We start from the raw sequence: 21155 nt of genomic DNA on the forward strand, positions 1-21155 counted from the left end.
ACAGGGTTGGACGGAGGTGAACACACATGTGCCCAGTAGAAAAGACTAGAGGCTTTTGGTGGGGAGCAGACAGGAACAATGAATGATGTGGCCTAGGCGGTCATCAGAGATCAGGTAGATAAGGAGGGACCTTGAAAGTCAAGCTAAGGGGAGGAGCACTGGGTGTTGTATGGAAACCAATCTGACAATAAACTACTTAAAAAAAAAAGTCAAGCTAAGGAATTTGGCTTCCTGCTGAGGGCAGTGGGAAGACAGGGGGGGCTTTGAGTCCTCAGCTCTGTGAAGTGGAGACACTACCCTACCTGATTCTGAGGCTGAGCAGGGCTGGGGCAGGGCTGGCATGCAGCTGTGGCCCCAGACCCCTCAGGCCCAAGCACCTGCACCCCCAGAGAAAGACCCGGGGTTCCCTGTGACCAGGCCTCTGCCTCCCTCAGAGCCGCCCTTCCCCCCGCCACACACAGAGACACACTCCGAAGTCCCCATTACAGAGAAAGGACAGGCGGTGCCGCCATAATTTCTATTTCCTTCTAAATAGATGCTCCCAGACCTGCTCCCACAAAACCAATTAAAGCACCTGCCTGGGATGGGGCTTTGTCAGCAAATTATTTCCAGGCTCTGAGGCCCAGGAATAAATCTCGGAGGGATGGAGTGGATCAGAGGAGGAGGGAGCTGGAGATGGAGGACTCGGGCGGGCAGGCGGCACAGAGGGTCACTTGGCGGCCAGGCAGCTGCAGCCCTCAGACCCCGAGCCCAGACCTCTCCGGTCGTGCCAGAGAATCGGTCACCAAGGAGTCCAGACATCCTGGCTCTGTGTCGGGAACTCTCCCTGGGAAGCTGCTTGGAAATGACTTCCGGAGTGGTGGCAGGGAGTGGTGGCCTGAGCATCCCCAAGTCATTCTCAACACCACACCCCTGGGCGCCCCTCTACCACATGACGGGAATCGGATGCAGACTGCCTCGATGGGAATCAAGAGGCTTTGGCTCCCAACTCACTGTTGGGACCTTGTCCAAGTCCTTCCCTGCTTTCGGCCTCAGTGTTTCTATCTGTAAAATGGGGATGGATGGGAGTTTGGCCAGCCCTCCCAGCTCCAACGTTAGTAGCACCTGTGAAATTCCATCAGCCTTCTGGTTCTGGCCCAGGCTGGCCTTCTAGAATGCCCATGGACTCTCTCCTTGGGCAGACAAAGGCCAGTGGGGGTGAGTGGGGTCCCATTCAGTGCAACCATTACTGCACCCAGGACTCAGAGCCTGGCAGAGGCAAGGAAGGGGCCGAGGGAGCCCTGGATGAGGAAATGGGCAGTGATTCCTACACAGAGGGCAGAGGCTTCCTGAGGTGGGATCATTGGAGCTGGAGCTCTAGGCTTTGAGGGTTGAAGGGGAGTTCACTGGGCTGAAATGTCTTTCTCCCAAAATAGAAATGCTTCCGGTTTACATGGTGTCTCTCTGAGAAATCAGAAAAGACATCCTTTCTTCTGCTATACTCCCATCTTTCAGGAAATTGTCCTAACTTTAGAAAATCTGCCATTGGCTTCGCCACAAACAGTGAATGCCGTTGGGACTGTGCAGTGTAGACCTTCCACAACTGCACTGTAGCTCCAAGAGAATCAAGCCAGAAGGGGCAAGAAGCTGCCCATCCCAGCAACATTGGGAGGCACAGAGGTAGCACAGAGTCCTCCTGCCAGCAGAGGCGTGCAAGGGGACTGCCCTCAGGGGTGACCTCGGATGTGCTCCATCCCCAAACATATGGATTCAGAAGACTCTGTAGATACAGAAGAATCAGTAGAGTGACTGATACCACCACGAATCCTCACCCAGCCCCGCAGTGGAAGAAACCGAGGCAGCTGGAGACCACGTCACAGAGCGGCTCTGCGTCCAGGCTTGGAGACTCCCATAGTTTCCAAGAACGTCTTTTTACATTACAGATTTAATTCCTCGTGTGTCAGAAAAAAAATATATACCCAGACCTTCAAATCTAACATTTCACAGATATTAGAAATGAACATATTTTTAAAAAATTTTTTGTGTCTTTTATTTATTTTTGAGAGACAGAGAGAGACAGTGCGAGCAGGGGAGGGTCAGAGAGAGAAGGGGACACAGAATCTGAAGCAGGCTCCAGGCTCTGAGCTGTCAGCACAGAGGCCGATGCGGGGCTCAAACCCACGAACCGTGAGATCATGACCTGAGCCGAAGCTGGCCGCTTAACCGACTGAGCCACCCAGGCGCCCCAAAGAAATGAACATATTTTTTGAAGCAAGAAAAATCACAGGCAAATGAGAGCAGGTGGAATTGGCCACGGACTGTGGAGGGGCTGAGATGCAGATACCACTTCCTCCTCTCCATCTGCACCCAGGAGGCTGTGGCCTCTGGCGAAGGGACAGTCGTGGAAAACCTGAGCAGGCTACTGGGTGTGAGTCCATGCCAGGCCGCTCTGGGCACTCTGGCCAGTGTGCCATCATTCAGCATCGATGGCTACCCAAGACCACTTCGTGCCAGGGACACCCAGGAGCTCACCTTCTAGGCATGACTTCGGTTGTGACAGGGGAGAGAACGAGGCTCAGAGGTGAGCGTACGTGCCCGAGGGCTCCCGGTTGGCACGCTGTTTGGGGGCAGAGAGAAGCTGGGCTTGTCTGAGGAAGTTTCCCGAGCCTGCAGGGCCACCCCAGAGCCTTCTGCTCAGTCCCGCCCTTGCGCAGCTGGGCAGGGCTGGAAGGGCCTGGAAGTCAGGATTTGTTTTGGTTTTTGTTTTTAATAAAGATGCTTCTAAAAAGCAGTCTAGTTCAATACCGTGAACAAGCTCGCACAGCTGTGACAAGCTGTGTGGCTTCCGAGCACATTACTTAGCCTCTCTGGGCATTAGCTTCCTCATCTGCAGAGTAGAGAACTCGGTATCTCCCGCAGAAGGGCATTTTGAGGACAAAATGAGATAATGTATGTGTATCAGTTAATGTCCAACCAGGAAAACAGTATTTAAACAGGGAATGTGATCCAAGGAATTAACCACACAGGAGACGGAAGAGCTGAGAAGCCAAATTGGATAGGGCAGGGACCCAGAGACTGCAGCAGCAGGAAGCCACCTTCCTCTGGGCACAAAAGGAGGAGGACGTGGGGCTTCCAGGGGCCACCTGGTGCACCTGGTGAAAGCTGGAAACGGGAGGCTCATCCAGGGGAGAGGCGGCACCCCACAGCGTGCCTAGCGAAGTCAGTGAAAGGCTGTACTTCCTATTCTTTTCCTTTCTATTATTAAAATAACGCAGGCTCAGTATATTAACATGGTTTTGGTTGTAACAGAAATCCACCCGAGCCAGGTTAAACATGAGAAAAAGAGACTTTAATAAAATGATACAACCAAAACCCAAAAGGGGAGTCTCTAAAATACAAAGGTAGGTCCGTGGCCTTGATCCAGGACCGGGAAAAGTCTGGTCTGCCCAGCACCCTCCCACTGCCTCTCTCTGTGTGTCGGCTTCCTGCTTGTGGTGGCACTCAGGGTCCTCAGCCCCCCAGGGCAGCTGGTTGACCCCTGATAGCTCCAGATTCCCACTGAGTCTGGGATTCCTTAGTCACCTTTCCAAATTCCTGGAGAAGGCATTCTGATTGGCCTGGCTTGGGTACCAGTGCCCGTTCTTGTCCAATCAGCATTGGCCAAAGGGGTGGAGTCACAAGGTGGACAGTCGCCTTGCCCACCATGGGTGGGGAGTATAGCCCACGGATTTGTGAGCTGACACTGCAAAATCTGTTGAGACAAACAGAAAGTATTACAATGCACCTTATTGTTGGAATTATAAAGAAATTTTTGATGTTTATTTTCAGATTTTTCTATTTTGATTGTCTCCACTGTGACTTTTAACATAAATGATCTTGCAAAAAACAGCCCTCCCCTCATGTCACCTGGGGATGAATTCCCAGATGCGACAGCCACCTACACTGTACCCACCAACCTGGCTGAAAGGGTCCCTTTACTGCACCCCCCCACCCCCTGTCAATGGGTAATAGTTGCTAGCATTTTCTTAAATGATTGTTCCTTAAAGGGGAGCCCAAATTGAGGGTTTCAGAAGCAAAAAAGGCAAGTTAGGCCTGACAGCTAACTACCCTCCCTGTGGCTTTCTTTTGTTTTTTGCCTTTGTACATACTTACTTGATTAATTGTTATTTGATTATCTGATTAGTTATTATTCCAGACCTCAGTAATCCATTAAACAAAATTATACAAAGTCTGGGCTTAATTAAATGGAACCTTGACCTCAGTTGGGGGAAAAGGAGTCTATTTAACATGAAAAGAAGACAAAATAGTTTGTGGCAGTCAGAGGGATGATGTTTTTTAGTCCCAATTTTTATTGTAATTATTATAATTTATATATTTATAATATGTTATAATTATTATAAACTTTTCAAAACACTGGAAAGTTGAAAAAATTGGACAGTGAACACTTGTATACCCTCTATCTGAATTCAAAAATGATTCATACTCTGTCCGGTTAGCTCTCTCTGTATATATATATATTTTTTTTCTTTCCTGAGCCATTTGGAAATGAGTGGCAGACGTCATGACCCTTCACCCCCAAACTTCTTTTCATCTCCTAAGATAAAAACATTCTTCTGCATAACAACAATGCCGTTATTATGCTCAAGAAAATTAAAAATTATTCCATCGTTCCATTAAGCATTTCAGAGGGACCAGTTCAAAATCCAGGGAGACTAATTGCCTTGGATACACAAGTTTTTTCTTATAAGTAGTCTCCACTCCCATCGTAGAGCCCAACATGGGGCTTGAACTAATGACCCTGAGATCGAGACCTGAGCTGAGATCTAGAGTCGATGCTTAACCAACCGAACCACCCGGTGCCCCGATAAGCAATTTCAAGGAATAAATAATACGTGTAAAAGTACCCAGCCTGGTGCCTGGCATACGGTAGGAACTCAGTGAACTTAGTAAACAAACTTCCATCACCACCATCCTTGCAAACACGCTAATTCTGACCGGCTCGCCTCTCAATGTGAGGCCACGTCAGAGCAGCGTGCACAGGCGGCCAGTGCTCCAGATGGGGCTCCCCCAACTCTCCCCTGCAGCCACAGGGCAGACACTGAAGGCAAGAGGAAAATTGCTGGAAACAAAAGACAGAGTCACAGGGCGCTGAACTTGGCCTCAGCGCCTCCCAGTAATGGCGCCAGGGAGGGGATCTGTGCCAGCCAATCCTGGATGTGGCAGACAGAGCCGGGCTCCTGGCCGGGGTCCCTCCGCTTACCAGGGCAAGAGCGGGTTTTTTTTTAATTGTTTTCAAAACAGATTTCATGTGGTCCCAAAATGAGACCATGATTGTAAATTAAAGTGTAATTAGCCTTTACGCTTTTATATTCATTAACTCTTCTCTGTTAATGATGCTAGGCTGGAGCAGAAACCCTGCATTATGAAACCACATCCAGGAAATAAAATAGTGATTTAGATAATGGCCACAATGTATTGCTACTTACACATAATTAAACAAATGCTCCATTTAAACTTGGAAACATGACTGAATGTTGATTAACCCTCGCCCGGCGATTCTGTTTGGAACTGGGGAAGGGGAGGCGCCGTGAGCTGGTCCGGGACGAAGTGTCTGGGCCAGCCACGTCTGCTTGCCGAGTCCGCCAGCCCTGTCGCCCGGCCACACCTGCGCACGGCGCGTGCAGGTCTCAGGCCAGGGAGCATGGCCACAGCGGCCGTGGCCATGACAGTGATCCTGAGACCTCTTCAGTAGCCACAACCCTATGTGAAATAAGCCAGATGCAAAAGAGCAGATAGTGTGTGATTCCTTTTAGATGAGGTCCCCAGAGCTGTCAAGTTCATAGTGACAGAAAGAAGACCCGTGGCTGCCGGGGGCTGGGGGAGGAGGGCATGGGGAGTTAGTGTTCTAGGGGTGCAGAGTGTCAACTTGGGGAGATGAAGAAGTTCCGTGGATGGATGGTGGTGAAGGTTGTTCAACAGTGTGAATGTGCTTCATGCCGTTTGTTACGTGTTTGTTTAAAGCATAAGGAAGGAGCACCTGGGTGACTCAGTCGGTTGAACAACCAACTCTCAATTTCAGCTCAGATCATGATCCCAGTGTCACGGGATCAAGCCCCACATTGGGCTCCATGCTGAATGTGGAGCCTGCTCAGGATTCTCCCTCCCTTTCCCTCTGCCCCTCTCCCCCACTTGTGCTTTCTCTCTTTCTCTAAAATAACAAACAAAATATTTTTTAAACTAATAAACAAAATGTAAAGGAGAAGAGGCAGGAGGAAGGATTTGTCCCATCCCACTTGGCTGCTGGGTGGGTGCTGACGTCAGAAGCTTGTCCTCCTCAAGTCAACCCATTCTGTCCATTGCGTCTTATGAGACCTGCCTCTGGTTTTTTGTATTTTTTTAAAAAATATGTTTTAGGGTTTAATTATTTTTGAGGAAGAGAGAGACAGAGCACAAGTGGGCAAGGGGCAGAGAGAGAGAGGGAGACACAGAATCTGACAGTGCGCTCGAACTCACAATTTTTGTATTTTTAAAAATTATGATGAAGGGGCGCCTGGGTGGCTCAGTCGGTTTAGCATCTGACTTCAGCTCAGGTCATGATCTTGCAGTTAATGAGTTCGAGCCCCTGCATCAGGCTCTGTGCTGACTGTTCAGAGCCTGGAGCCTGCTTCAGATTCTGTGTATCCCTCTCTCTCTGCCCCTCCCCCACTTGTGCTCTGTCTCTGTCTCTCAAAAATAAATAAATGTAAAAAAAATTTTTTAATTATAATGAAGAACTGTTTAAAATGTAAATTATCTAAACTAAAAATAATAAAACAAAAAATATAACTTATTCAGACATATTGAATAAAAAGTAAAGTTTCTGGCTCTCAAACCCACCCAGAAAAAGTACTCAATAATTTTCCATTTGCCACTTTCCTGCACGTATCTTTTCCAAACAATGTGTGCCCTTGCCGGGGTTCCCCAGAACAGACCCTGAGGCGAGAACCAGAAGGCAGGTGGATGGTCTGGGAGGTGACCCAGGAAAAGCGAGAAGAGACATGGGGAAATCAGGTGAGAAAAGGGAAGCTGCCAGCAAAAAGCACAGGACTGTCCTGGTCATTTATTGCTATGCAGCAAGTGCTCCAAAATCTAGTAGCTTAAAACAGCGATGATTATTGTTACTTCTCAAGATTTCCGTGGAAAAGCAGACTTAGGGGTGCATTCTCTCTCCTCCATAGTGTCCGGAGCCTCCACTGGAAAACTCAAAGGCTAGGGCTGGTATCTTTGGAAGGTGGCTCACTCACACGTGTGGCAGCTGGTGTTGGCTGTCCACTGGGGGCTTAGCTGGGGCTGTCACCTGAAACCCCCGCAGGTACCCTCTCCAGGTGGCCTGGGTTCCTGAAACATGTGGCTAGGTTCCAAGACTAATCACACACACACACACACACACACACACACACACACACACACACACAGAAAATGCCAGGTGGAAACCATGTCTCCTGTTACCACCAGCCTCAGACGTCACTTCTGTCATTAGTCAGGAAGGTCTGCCCCGTTCAGATTTGGTGGAATGTCAGTAACGCATTGTATATGGGGAGATACAATCAGCCACAGTGACCAGGCAAGTTACCCTAGTACATGATTGGAACTCAATTCCCCTGGGGGCCTCTGGCAGGTAGCCTGCCATACTAAAATTTATTGAGCGTTCACAATAGGCCAGGGCTGTGCCAAGGACACAGACATTATGCCATTTCCTGTGCAGTGACTACTATTATTGCCTCCATTCTAAAGACGTAGAATGTACTGAGGCAGAGACATCCTGTCCGTCTACCAAAACCCATCATTCCCTCTTCACAGACTCACAGCTAGCCATTTTCCAACCTCCTTGCAGTTCTGTGTGGCCACATGACTGAGTTCTCTGCAACAGAATGTGAGCCCAAGTCAGAGGTGTCCCTTCTGGGCCTGGGTCATGTGCTGCTCTATGCTCCTTCCCTTCTGGACTACAGGGAAACCCATCACAGCGGCCTTGGAAACACACCTGCCAAAGATGTCAGACTCTACCTCAGCCCAGGTCCCAGAAGCATCTAAGGGAAGACAGTCCCGTCTCCTTCACTGATCACGCCTCTGCAGCCGGGGTCTGTTACTGTAGCAACAAACATGTTTGTTACTGTAGCTCGGTCTGCTCTCACACAAGGGCGCCATGTTGGATTACATCATCTGCAACTGCCATGTTACAACTTTGTAAATCAAAAATGGTCAAATGTTAGCAAGTTCAGATGACTCAGCCTGATACACTGGATTCATTGATTTCCCCTGTGGGTGGTCCCCCATTCTCTGCAGTACCTTAATTTATTTAACCACTCCCCTTTTGATAAACAGCTGTATTGATTCCATTCTTTTTGTCCTCACAAATAACACTGCAGTAGACATTCTTCAGTATTTATCATTATGAATTTATATGAGTGTGTTCTCAGATAGAGTCCACACATTGATGCTGCTGAATCGATGCTGCTCATTTAAAAATTTGAATGTAGTGGTGTCTGGGTGGCTCAGTCGGTTAGGCAAGAGATCTGACTCTTGATCTCAGGGTTGTAAGTTCAAGCCCTGTGTTGGGCTCGCACTGGGTGTGGAGTGGACTTTAAAAAAATGTGATATGCACTGCTCAACAGTTTTCTACCAAATGTATGTGTATGTGTATTTGTGCATCTGGGATTAAGCAAATGCCGCTACAGGACTTAACTATGTGCCAGTCACTGTTCTATGTTCTTTACAAATATTAATTTACTTGATCTTCCAACAGCCCTGTGAGGTAGCTTCTATTATTAACCCCATTTTACAGATGGGGTAACTGAGGCCAAGAGAGGTAACTTGCCCAAAGTCATGGCACTAATAAGTGGTGAAGGGTGGAGTTGGGATTCGAACCCAGGCACACTGTTCCAGAAGGATCTTTATGACCCTTGTGAGGGTGAAGCTCGCACTGAGAGGCCCTCTTGGCTCCAGTGTGGCCTCTGGGTTGGCTTCTGAGAGACCTGTTCTGTCCCCTTTCAGGAAAAGTAAACAAATAATGATAACAGCACAGTCACTGCCACTGTGCGCACTGGGCCTGCCCTGGGGTAAGGGCTGCATGTGCTTGATAAAAAACAGTTTAAAAATGAGTAACTCTGACACAAAAACAGACACATAGATCAATGGAATAGAATAGAGAACCCAGAACTGGACCCACAAATGTATGGCCAATTAATTTTTGACAAAGCAGGAAAGAGTATCCGATGGAAAAAAGACAGCCTCTTTAGCAGATGGTGCTGGGAGAGCTGGACAGCAACATGCAGAAGAATGAAACTAGACCACTCTCTTACACCATACACAAAAACTAACTCAAAATGGCTGAAGGACCTGAATGTGAGACAGGAAACCATCAAAACCCTCGAGGAGAAAGTAGGAAACAACCTCCTTGACTTCCACTGCAGCAATTTCCTACTCAACACATCCCCAAAGGCAAGGGAAATGAAAGCAAAAATGAACTATTGGGACCTCATCAAGATAAAAAACTTCTGCACTGCAAAGGAAACAATCAAGAAAACTAATAGGCAACCGACAGAATGGGAAAAGATAGTGCAAATGCCATATCATAAAGGGCTAGTATCCAAAATCTACAAGGAACTCACCAAACTCCACACCAGAAAAACAAATAACCCAGTGAAGAAATGGGCAGAAGACACAAACAGACACTTCTCCAAAGAGGATATCCAGATGGCCTACAGGCATATGAAACGATGCTCAGCACCACTCATCATCAGGGAAATACAAATCAAAACCACACTGAGATACCACCTCACACCAGTCAGAGTGGCTAAAATGAACAAATCAAGAGACTATAGATGCTGGCGAGGGTGTAAAGAGACGGGCACACTCCTACAGTGTTGGTGGGAATGTAAACTGGTGCAGCTGCTCTGGAAAACAGTGTGGAGGTTCCTCAAAAAAACTATGAATAGAACTCCCCTAGGACCCAGCAATAGCACTGCTAGGGATTTACCCAAGGGATCCAGGAGTGCTGATGCATAGGAGCACACGTACCCCAATGTTCATAGCAGCACTGTCAACAATAGCCAAATCATGGAAAGAGCCTAAATGTCCATCACCTGATGAGTGGATCAAGAAGATGTGGTATATATACACAATGGAGTACTACATGGCAATGAGAAAGAATGAAATATGGCCATTTGTAGGAAAGTGGATGGACCTCGAGGGTGTCATGCTAAGTGAAATAAGTCAGGCAGAGGACAGATACCATACGTTTGCACTCATAGGTCTAACAGGAGAACGGGCGAAACCTAATGGAGGACCAGGGGGAGGGGAAGCGGGAAAGAGAGTTGGGGAGAGAGAGGGACCCAAATCCTGAGACACTATTGAATACTGAAAACAAACCGAGGGTTGAAGGGGGAGGGGCAGGGGAAGGGAAGTGGTGGTGATGGAGGACGGCACTTGTGGGGAAGAGCACTGAGTGTTATATGGAAACCAATTTGACAATAAACTATTTAAAAAATTAAAAAATGACTAACACTGGAAAAATAAAATTAAAAAAATAAAAATAAAAATGAGTAACTCACAGGAGTCTTCCCCTAACTTCCTTTCTTATGCAGGCACATTGGCTTCTTGTATTTATTGGTCCCTGGAATCAGGCCAAGCTGAGCATGACATCTGGGCCTGCCAGATGCCCTTGAACCTTTGTTGTTTCATCTGAAAAGTGGGGATAATAACTGAACTTAGCTCAGAGTTTGTGAGGACCACACAAGAGCAAAATAAGTAAAAGCACCACAGTTTCTGTCATCTACTTAAGAAGTCCTCACTTAAGCATTAGCAACGGCAGCACCAGGCCAAGAACCCACAGGGGCGTGGCTCCCAGACCCGCAGACATCCTTGGCTTCTCAGGCTGCGCTGGGGTAGAATCCTTCTCTGACCCCAAGTTCCCCTCTGAACCTTCGCATCCCCAGCCCTCCCACAATCATGTCAGGCCTAATATAATATATACATGAGGGGCGCCTGGGTGGCTCACTAGGTTGAGCATAGGACTTTGGCTCAAGTCATGATCTCTTGGTCCATGAGTTCAAGCCCCTTGTCAGGCTCTGTGCTGACAGCTCAGTGCCTGGAGCCTGCTTTGGATTCTGTGTTGCCCTCTCTCTCTGCCCCTCGCCCACTCTCACTCTGTCTCTGTCTCTCTCTCTCTCTCTCTCTCAAGAATAAATAAACATTAAAAAAATTTTAATTGAAAAGTCCCTGTCCTGTAACACTCACAGTGGCTCTGTTTCCTGGCACATCTTGGCTGGTAGCTATTGGCTGGGGCAAAGCTTCCAGAACAGAGAACCTTCCGGATGGCAATATGACATTGGTTCTCTGCTCTGGGTAGATTTGGAGGCATTAAATAGCTGCCGTGGGGGAGCCGGGGACACTGCTGGTTCGCAGCATGCAAGAGTGAAGTAGTCACTCAAATAATCACCTCCAGATCCCTACCATCAAGGCTTCTGGCCGGCTCTGGGTCACCAAGCAGCAGGTGGCATAGCATGAGTCAGTGGAAAGGACTGGGGGTTGCTTGGTTGCTCGAAGTGACTGGGAAACTTCGGGAAACAAAGATGAGGTCTTTGTCTTCACTCGACATCTCAGCTACACTTGACAAAGGTCAAGTGAAGAGCCAGAGGTCCTCTCTCTGCCTGGAGACTCTCTGGTGGCCTCTCCTGAGGTAGTGTCCTTGCAGGGGATGAGTGATCTTCCTCAAGACCATTCCCCCCTCCCCCTGCCCCTGCCCCACTTCTAGTTGCTTCTAGATTTATAACCAGACTCAAGACCTGGCAAGTTTCAGGTCAGGTATAAGGTGTGACCCACAAGGAGGTATGGGACACACCAGAGCATTACAGGATGTTGCCGGCTTGTAGCAACAGGGAACTGTGTGTGACAATGGCCCACAAGTGTGGCATGTCCTAACAGGAAAAATATAATGTTGCCTCTGGGCAAATTTATTGCTGTGGGTGGGTGCACTGAGCAGAGATCCTGGATTCCATGTATTAGCTCAAGCAACTGGAAGTGGATCTAAAGGTTTGCTCAGTTGATTCTTTGAAAACTGGACCCCAAATATAGCCTACCCTGAGTGTAGCTGAGAAGCTAGAATTTCTTTATCGTAGAAGGAAGTATTCAAAAATTCAAGAGTGTCCAAATGCGGAAGTGGACTTATTATTTAATACCTGTTCAACCATTCCCTAACTAAGTTTGGGGGATGGGCAGGGGAATGGAATTAATTAATTGATCAATCAATCACAGTGCTCCCAAGACTGAAATAAGTGGGCAGCCTAATAAAATCTTGATTTGTATAAGCAGAAAATCTGTGGGTCTGGTAAATAGAAATCTAACCGGAGCAACAAAGTAGAAAATGGCAGCCGCTCCAGACTGGGTCTTTCATGGACGAAGAGTCCCTTGAGTGAAAGAGGAGGCCGGATCCACATGAGGAAGGACCCTGCCACACAGCCATAAGTGTATGCTGTAAAATTCCCTCCTGATTGTCTTCCAAATGACGCTGAGGCCACTTACCAGAGTTTGCACTGGAGAGGAGGAACTACGAGATATTTTAGGGATTATTGGAGGCTAGTTCCAAGCCAACATTAATTCCAGAAGACCCAAAATGCCACCATGGCACTCAGAGTCAGGGCTTCTGGAGGTGTTCTGGCTGTCTACTGCAGTGTAACTAACCACGACCATCTTCTTGTCAGTCGGGAGGGCGGATGGGGCTCAGTGGGAGATTCTCTTGTTCCCTGTGCGGTCACAACTGGGATCACTCAGTGGTACCCAGCTGGCAAGGGGCTGCTCTGGGGATCTGAGACACTGTCGCTCACATATCTGGTTTCTTGGCATGGATGGCAGGCAGGCAGGCCTCAGCAGAGACTGGTGACGACCTGGGAGTAGTCTGACTTCCCTGAGCAAGTATGCCAACCAACAAGGTAGAAAGTGCCTCACCTTTGTGACCTGGCCTCAGATGTCACACAGCATCACTTCCTTTATACTCCATTGCTTGAAGCAGCCACAAGCCCAGCTGCATTCAAGGGAAGGGACATAGTCCCACCTCTTGGTGGGGGAAAATGTCAAAGCACGCGTGGCCATGTGTTAGGAATATTGCAGGAACTCACATCAGGTAATTAGGGTAAGTTGGCTGAGTGCCAGCTCACGTGGACCCGGTGGACACAGCTCAGGGTTGTTTTCCCAGTTTTGGAATGCAGTTAGAATTGACATCGCGGTTCCCTACCTGTGCAGTGAGGGCTCTTACAGAAGGCAAAGCCAAAAGGAAAGCCCACCAAAAGCGTAAGCCAGAAGCAAACCACATCCCCAGGATTGTGCAAGGACATGCAGAATGCGGGGGTAGTGATTCTGCTAGGTCCCCATTCACATCACCCATCGGGTCTGTACAGAAGACTGACAGGGTTGGCAGGAAGGCAGGAAATGTCATAAACTTACTCAGGTGAGGGTCCCAATTACAGCTGCTGCTCCAGACGTGGTTTCTTTGCTTGAAGCTGGTCAGTGCATCTGGTACCTCTTCCCTAATCAAAGCAGTTAACGTTCGGGTGGCAGGGCAGACGATAGAGCCCCCCATCCTACTCCAGGGCTGCGTCAACTACCCAGCCACCTTTCACAGGCTAGACCACCAGGACCTTGAGAGCCCTCCTCTTCCACAAGCCATCACACTAGTGTCCTGGGCCCCCAGATGACACTCCCAGGGGCATCAGACTGCTCCCTGGCAGCAGGTGGATTACAGTGAGCCATTCCCGTCATGGAAGGAGCGGTACTCTGTTCTTGGTGTAGACACTTGTCCTGAGCATGGCTTTCCCTGCCAAAACCACGACCCTTGCAGAATGCCTCAGCCACCATCGTGGTGGACGGCCAAGCGTTGCTTCTGACCAGGGAACTCATTTTGCACCAAACTAAGTGGAGCAAAGGGCCTGTGGAATTCCCTATTGTGCTAGAGCAGGTGCCTTTATGGGATGGTGGGACGGCCTTTTGAAGACACCTTGCAGGACTGGGGTAGTATCCCCCAGAATGGACATGACACGTGACCTGAATGAGTAGGCAACATGGGGTTGCTATTGCCCCCACGGCCAGGACTCATGAGTCCAGGGGTCGAAGAATAGAAAAGTCCCACCTCGTCTCATTATCAACCCTAGTGATGCACTAGCAAAATTTTTTGTTTCCCATCCTGCAATTCTGAGTTCCCAAGGGAGGAAAATTCCTACCAGGGACACAATAATCGTTCCACTAAAGCTGGAAACTGAGCCTCTCATCTGCCCACACTGGGTTCTTTATCCAGTGAACTAGGGTTGCTAAATATAGAGCAGGGGTTCAGAGGGGGGTGGTCTGAATAGAGAATGGGCAGGAGTGTTAATGACATAGACTCTTCAGGAATACGGTCTGGGTCACCCCAGCAGGCAAGGAGGTGCACCGGCTGGTGCTTGATGCGGGCAAAGAGCATGTGAAACCAGTAGTGGAAGAGGAATTCATTCCGGCTCCTGCCGTGTGGCCTGTTGTAGGAGCAAGGACTGCAGTCACTTGTATTTCTTTTCTTTTTTCTTTTTTTTAATGTTTACTTATTTTTGGGAGAGAAAGAGAGACAGAGCATGAGTGGGGGAGGGGCAAAGAGAGAGGGAGCCACAGAATCCGAAGCAGGCTCCAGGCTCTGAACAGTTAGGACAAAGCCTGATGCCGGGGCTCGAACTCACAGACTTCAAGATCATGACCTGAGTTGAGGTCGGATGCCTAACTGACTGGGCCACCCAGGCGCCCCTGTAGTCACTTGTATTTCTTCCTTGTCTACATAGAGATGTGTTTATATAGAAACAATTCTTCTTTCTCTCCGTCTCCCATCGCCTCATTAGAGACTGTGAAATGCACTGAGGCCGGTATTGTGCTCCAGTTCTAGGATATCAGGGGGTGAGTGTGACCCAGCTGGGCACCCCGACATGAATCAAGGGGTCTTTGTGTGCCTTGTGTACCCGCAGCTGCAGACCCCCAGAGGGGAGCCCCACATCGGCAATAGCCCCGCATAGACTTCTCCTTGTGTGCCCCCTGTACAGCCAACAGCTGGGTGGCTCGCCAGACTTTGGGCCAGTCTTCCCTCGGTTCCCCAATTTCTCCTTCAGGGATGTTACTTTCCCAGGCCCTTCCACACCATGTCAGGCCTACCTGTATATAAGCCCTTATCGCATAGCACCTCTGGGTGGCCCAGGAGGGACCCTGCCAGGCACCAGAGACACCTGTGCCAGGGCCGGGAGCTGAGGGAGCATGGGGACACAGTCTGTCTGGTCCTCGAGGGGAGAAGGACAGTAGGAAGCAGCTCTGGGGGAGGGGGTGGAGAGGAGGGCCTTGGTCAGATAGCGTTTTCTGCTCGAGGAAGCTTGTGGGACACGGCCCCATGCCACCAAGGTCCCCTGCCTTTCCTGTGTCTGTTTTCCCCCTGTATGCACAGGCAAAGACTCATCCATGAAAGTTTTCCAGCTTCCAAACTTGCTGAGTCTCCTCTGGGAAGTATCTGGTTTGGAAAGTATCTAGTTTGCCGCTAGACCTGACTCATATCTTGGAGAGCATAGCCCCAGCCCTGGGCCAACCCTGCAGTGGGACCCAGACCCTGGGCCATGTCTGAGGCCTGGAACAGACAGAAAGTGGTGTCTGGTGACCCACATCCTCTCTGCTAGATGGGAGTTCTCTGGCTGGAGGGTAGCAGGGTCCAGGTCAAGCAGAAATTGAGGGCATGTGACCCAGTGACATTGGAAATAGCTCTTGTGGGGTGGCGTGACAGGGACCCTCATTCCCCAGCACAGATGAGGAAAGCCAGGCTCAAGGAGGGAAGGAACTCATCCAAGGCAGCACAGGAAGTGAGGGCTGAAGGAACTGGGGTCAGCCTTGTTCCCAAGCCCTGTCCAGTGAAGACAGTGTGGTTCAGTGGCTCTAGGAGTGTCCTAGGACCCTTGCAACAAAGTCCCAGAGCCTGGGTGGAAGAATGACTGACACTTACTGTCCCATAGTTGTGAGGCCAGAAGACGGAAATCCAGTGTGAGCCAGGTTGATTCCTTCTGGGGGAGGATCTATTCCCAGTTTCTGGTGGTTGTAATTTTTGTGTCCCTGGGCTGTCTCTTCTCTGCTGTAACTTCACATGGCGGTCTCGCTGTGTGCTCTCTGTGCCCACCTCCTCCCTTTATATGAGGACACCAGTCTCTACCACTCATACTGGATCAGGACCCAATGACTAATGACTTCCTTACTTGAAGACAGGGTCTTTACAGAGGTGATCAAGTACTGTAACCGCTGCACTGACTTTGGGGAGGGCGGTGAGGCATGTTGAAAATGGGGTTTGTGTGATAGGTGGGGTGAGCCAGACCCCTCTTGGGTGAGCCTGGGTCGGGGGCCCCCCAACATCCAGAGGATCCAAGTGTTTCTCATCCCAGGACCCCTGTCAACCCAGAGAGCATCCGAGATTCTGCAGATAAGGCTTCGCCTAGGAAGAGTGGCCAGGGCTGCAGGGCCTCCGACCTGATTCTCTGTTCTCTAAGCCGCCCCTGATGCCCAGTCCACCTCAGCCACCTCCTCCAGCCTCTCCACCAAAACCTGCACGTCCTCCTCCACCTTTCCACACACATAAAAGTAAATCAAAGATTTTAAAGGGCCCCTGGTGGCTCAGTCGTTTAAGCGTCTGACTCTTGGTTTGGGCTGGGGTCATGATCTCACAGTTCGTGGGCTCAAGCCCCATGTCAGGCTCTGTGCTGACAAAACAGAGCCTGCTTGGGATTCTCTCCCTCTCTCTCTCCGCTCCTCCCCTGCTTGCACTCATGTGCTGTCTCTCTCAAAATAAATAAAACTTAAAAAAATATATTTTAACTTGACTGCCACTGTAAAGACCCTGTACCCAAATCAGGTCACATCCTGAGGTACTGGGGGTCAGGATTTCAACATCTGAAAGGGAAGGAGTCTATCAGAGGTAAATTCAACTCCTAACAGTGGCTGAAAGCCCAGGTTTGCTACCTGGGTCCTGTGCTGCCCTGAATCTTCCCTGGGTGGCTCTGCTGTTAGATTCACAGCAGGCTGGTCCCAGTTCATTCAGAGAGCAGACGGTCAGGCTGCCCCTTTGGAGCCGTGTCTGGATGAAGCATGGCGGCCGTCCTCAGAGGCCGCCCTAGCGGGTTTGATAAACCAGTGATCAGTGCAGCAGCTTCTGGGCAAAGCAGGCCCCTCCCCACCCAGCTCTGCCCTTGCCAGGGGCCTGGCACTGGGGGCCCCTCACATATTCTTTCATGTGAGCCTCACAACCACCTGCAAGGTAGAGATAAACTACCCCCATTTTACAGAGGAGGAAACTGAGACTCAAAGGAGAGAATTCACCTGCCCCCAGTGTCACAGCTGACAGGTGACAGAGCCAGATTCGAAGCCTGGCCATCCAGCTCCTGAGCCTGGCCTCTCCCCGCTCACACTCAGCCTCAGAAATGGACACAGAGCCCAGTCGACCTCCTGTGGGGCTGAGGGCATGGATTGGTGAGCAAGGGGGAAGGGAAGGGGAGGCCCAGGTCCAGTGACAAAGCCCAGGACACCAGCCCCAGGTAGGACTCGCTGCCAGCTGGACCTGGGAGGAGCTGGACCAGGACGAGAGCTGCCTCCCCAGCTGTGGTGGGCCGGCCTCGCCTCCAAAGCTCAGCTCTGCCATTGTACAGAGAGATCATAATTCCCAGTGGTTCGGGACGCTGGGGGGCTCCGACAAGATCCACCAAGACAGCTGTGTGTCCCCATCAGGGCCAGACTGGCACCTGCATTATCCTCTTTGGGGCCCAGCGGAGCCTGGCACTTAGTAAAAGCACAACAGTAGGCTTACAGCTTCTGTTGAGGTGGCTAACTAACAAAATCACAGCTTTTCTAAGCTAAGATCATAGGGCCATTAACTAAACTCCAAGGAGAGACCAGATCCATGTTACACGCAAGTGTATGTAATACAGACCTCAGATACCATGCAAGCTGTTAAGAATTTAGTTAAAAATGTCGGTAACTTGCTAAAGGTGTGGTGTGAGATAGTGTGAGGTACAGAATCCCCAAGAGCTGCGGACGCGGGAATTCCCACCCACTCACAGGCTCGCCTCCAGCACCTCACGCGGTGCTCATAAGAAAGATCGGCGGCAGGGCAGGACGCCTCCTAGATCACTGATCACCGGGGGAAAGGCATGAAACCTTTTCCACCTCTCCGCTAAGGAGCAAGCGCCTTAGGTAGCCGAGAGTCAGGCAGAGAAAGCCCCGACACCCAGTGCAGTTCTGGGAATCAAACAGAAACACCCTCCAACTCTGGGGGAGGAAGAGAAACACATCCTGTAAGAGGTGCCTGGCAGGCTCAGTCTATGGAGTGGGCAACTCTTGGCCTTTAGGTCATGAGTTCCAGCCCAGTGCTGGGTGTAGAGATTCCTTAAAAAAATAATAATAAAAATAATAAATGAATAAATAAAAGAAATCCTGGGCTCTGAGCACTAGAAAGTGAAATGGGAACCTGGAGAAGACATTTGCAAATCATACATTTGATAAGGGATTACTATCAAGAATGTATGTATATATACATATACATATATATATATATATATATATATATATATATATATATGTCAACTCAATAACAGAAAACCAAACACCTGATTCAATAATGGGCAAGAGACTTGAATCGATAATTCTCCCAAGAAGATATACACATGACTGATAAGCTCCTGAAAAGATGTTCAATATCATTAATCATTAGGGAACATAAATCAAAATTACAATGAAATACCACCTCACACCCATTAGAACAACTACTGTTTAAAACAAGCAAATGAACAATCAAAACAGAAAATAACAAGCATCGTTCAAAGAAGTGTTCAATAAATTGAAACACTTGTGCCCTGCTGGTGGAAATGGAAAATGGTGCAGCCGCTGTGGAGATGGTATGGTGGTTCCTTAAAAAGTTAAACAAGGGGGAGGCTTGGGTGGCTCAGTCGGTTGAGTGTCCGACTTTGACTCAGGTCATGATCTCACAGTTGGTGGGTTCGAGCCCCACATCCGGTTCTGTGCTGACAACTCAGAGTCTGGAGCCTGTCTCAAATTCTGTATCTCTCTCTCTCTCTGCCCCCTCCCCTGCTCATGCTCTGTCTCTGTCTCAAAAATAAACAATTAATTAATTAAAGATGGAATTACCATAGGATACAATTCCACTGTGGGGGACACTCAAAAGAACTTAAAACAGAGACTTGAAGAGATAATTATACACCCATGCTCATAGCCGCATTATTCACAGCAGCTAAAATGTGGAAGCAACCTGAGTGTCCCCTGATGGATGAATGGACAAACCAGGTGGGGTGCATACCTACACGGAGGTAGGGATGGGTCAAGGGCCAGCTGGCTTTCAGTAGGAGCTTTTGGTACCATTTGGGTATTTTAAACTTTGTGTTTGTTGGCATTTAGGGGGAAAAGTAATTAAAATACAAATAGAGGGGCGTGTGGGTGACTTAGTTGGTTAAGTGTCCCACTCTTGGCCTTGACTCAGGTCATGATCTCACAGTTCATGAGAGAGCTCCTCATTGGGCTCTGCACTGACAGCACATAGCCTGCCTGGGATTCTCTCTCTCCCCCTCTCTCTCTGCCCTGCCCTTCTCTCTCTACTTAAAAATAACTAAATGTTAAAAAATGTTTTAAAAATAAAAATATACATGGGACACCTGGTGGCTCAGTCGGTTAAGCGTCCGACTTTGGCTCAGGTCATGATCTCACAGTTCGTGGGTTTGAGCCCCGCATCGGGCTCTGTGCTGACAGCTCACAGCCTGGAGCCTGCTTTAGATTCTGTGTCTCCCTCTCTTTCTGCCCCTCCCCTGCTTACACTCTGTCTCTCTCTCTCTCTCAAAATAAAGGCATAAAAAATAATAAAAAATAAAAATACATATATAAATAAAAAAGATGATGGAGTCGAACTGGTTCAGGAAGCGTTTCCAGTTCTGCCGATCTGTGGTTCTCCAACTGCTTTGGAAACTGGGACCTCAAACACCGTCTAATATGGTCCAGCCTTGGACACATCATTATAGCATCGCCCAAACGTCAACATCTGAGAACCTACTTAAATCCTGCCATTTGTACTAGTATTTGCCTAGTGTTATTGCTAAAATATTAATCACCCCAACATATTTCAGGTGTTATGGGTTGAATTGGTTCCCCCCAAAAGATACGTTAAAGTTCCAACTCCCAGGGGCGCCTGGGTGGCTCAGTCGGTTAAGCCTCCGGCTTCGGCTCAGGTCAGATCTCACGTTCGTGGGTTCGAGCCCCACGTCAGGCTCTGTGCTGACAGCTAGCTCAGAGCCTGGAGCCTGCTTCTGGTTCTGTGTCTCCTTCTCTCTCTGCCCCTCCCCCTCTCATGCTCTGTCTCTCTCTGTATCAAAAATAAATAAAACATTAAAAAAAAATTTAATAAAAAAGTTCCAACTCCCAATACCTGAGAACGTGGCCTCGTTTCAGGAGAGTCCTTGCAGATGCAATTGAGTTAAGGTGAGGCCATTAATGTAGGTCCCAATTCAATATGGCCCATGTCCTTGTAAGAAGAGGAGGGAGACGCAGGGCAGGAAGATGGCCATGTGATGGCAGAGGCAGGAATTGGAGGGGTGCAGCCACAAGCCAAGGACCCCAAGGGCTGCCACCGCCACCAGAGGCTAGGAGGCAGGAAGGGTTCTACCGAGTCTCAAAGGGAGCACGACCCTGCTGACGCCTTGATCTCAGACCTTGGCCTCCAGAGGCGTGAGAACATTAATTTCTATTGTTTTAAGCCCCCCAGTTTGTGACGTTTTCTAACGGCAGCTCTAGAAACACAGAAGGCAATGGGAATATCAGCACTAGCCTGCCATTAAACCTAAGACGTCCAGCCCACAGCCATGCTGCCCATCCCGTCTGTGGACGTGGGTCCCCTCCCTGCCTTCTGGGCCAGGCCAGGCCTCGGGATGCCTGGAGAACTGGGCCCACTGATGTGTCCTTTCCCCGGCCACACACCCACTGTCACTGGCGGTGGCCACCGTCCTGCTGGCCACTTCCAAATCCCTGCAGAATCTTTGGAAATGCTCTTTCCGCCTCAAGGGAGGGCTCCCACCCAGGTTAGGAGCCTCAGGGGAGATTCCTAGTGACGTGCA

General features: G+C 49.3%; 1 long non-coding RNA gene across 3 annotated transcripts; it reads right to left on the bottom strand.

Annotated features, from left to right (window-relative positions):
- Window positions 1-3306: 3306 nt before the first annotated feature.
- Window positions 3307-12914, bottom strand: LOC115276808. Of its 3 annotated transcripts, XR_003902100.1 has the most exons (4): window positions 12538-12914; window positions 10569-10698; window positions 8000-8104; window positions 3307-3730 (listed from the first exon to the last, which is right to left on the bottom strand). It is a non-coding gene; the product is annotated as an uncharacterized LOC115276808 (long non-coding RNA). The 3 variants fall into 3 exon arrangements; XR_003902099.1 differs by lacking the exon at window positions 8000-8104; XR_003902101.1 differs by lacking the exons at window positions 8000-8104; window positions 10569-10698.
- Between the last annotated feature and the right edge of the window lie 8241 nt (window positions 12915-21155).

The sequence above is a fragment of the Suricata suricatta genome, chromosome 13, assembly GCF_006229205.1.
Source record: "Suricata suricatta isolate VVHF042 chromosome 13, meerkat_22Aug2017_6uvM2_HiC, whole genome shotgun sequence".
Lineage (NCBI taxonomy): Eukaryota > Metazoa > Chordata > Mammalia > Carnivora > Herpestidae > Suricata > Suricata suricatta.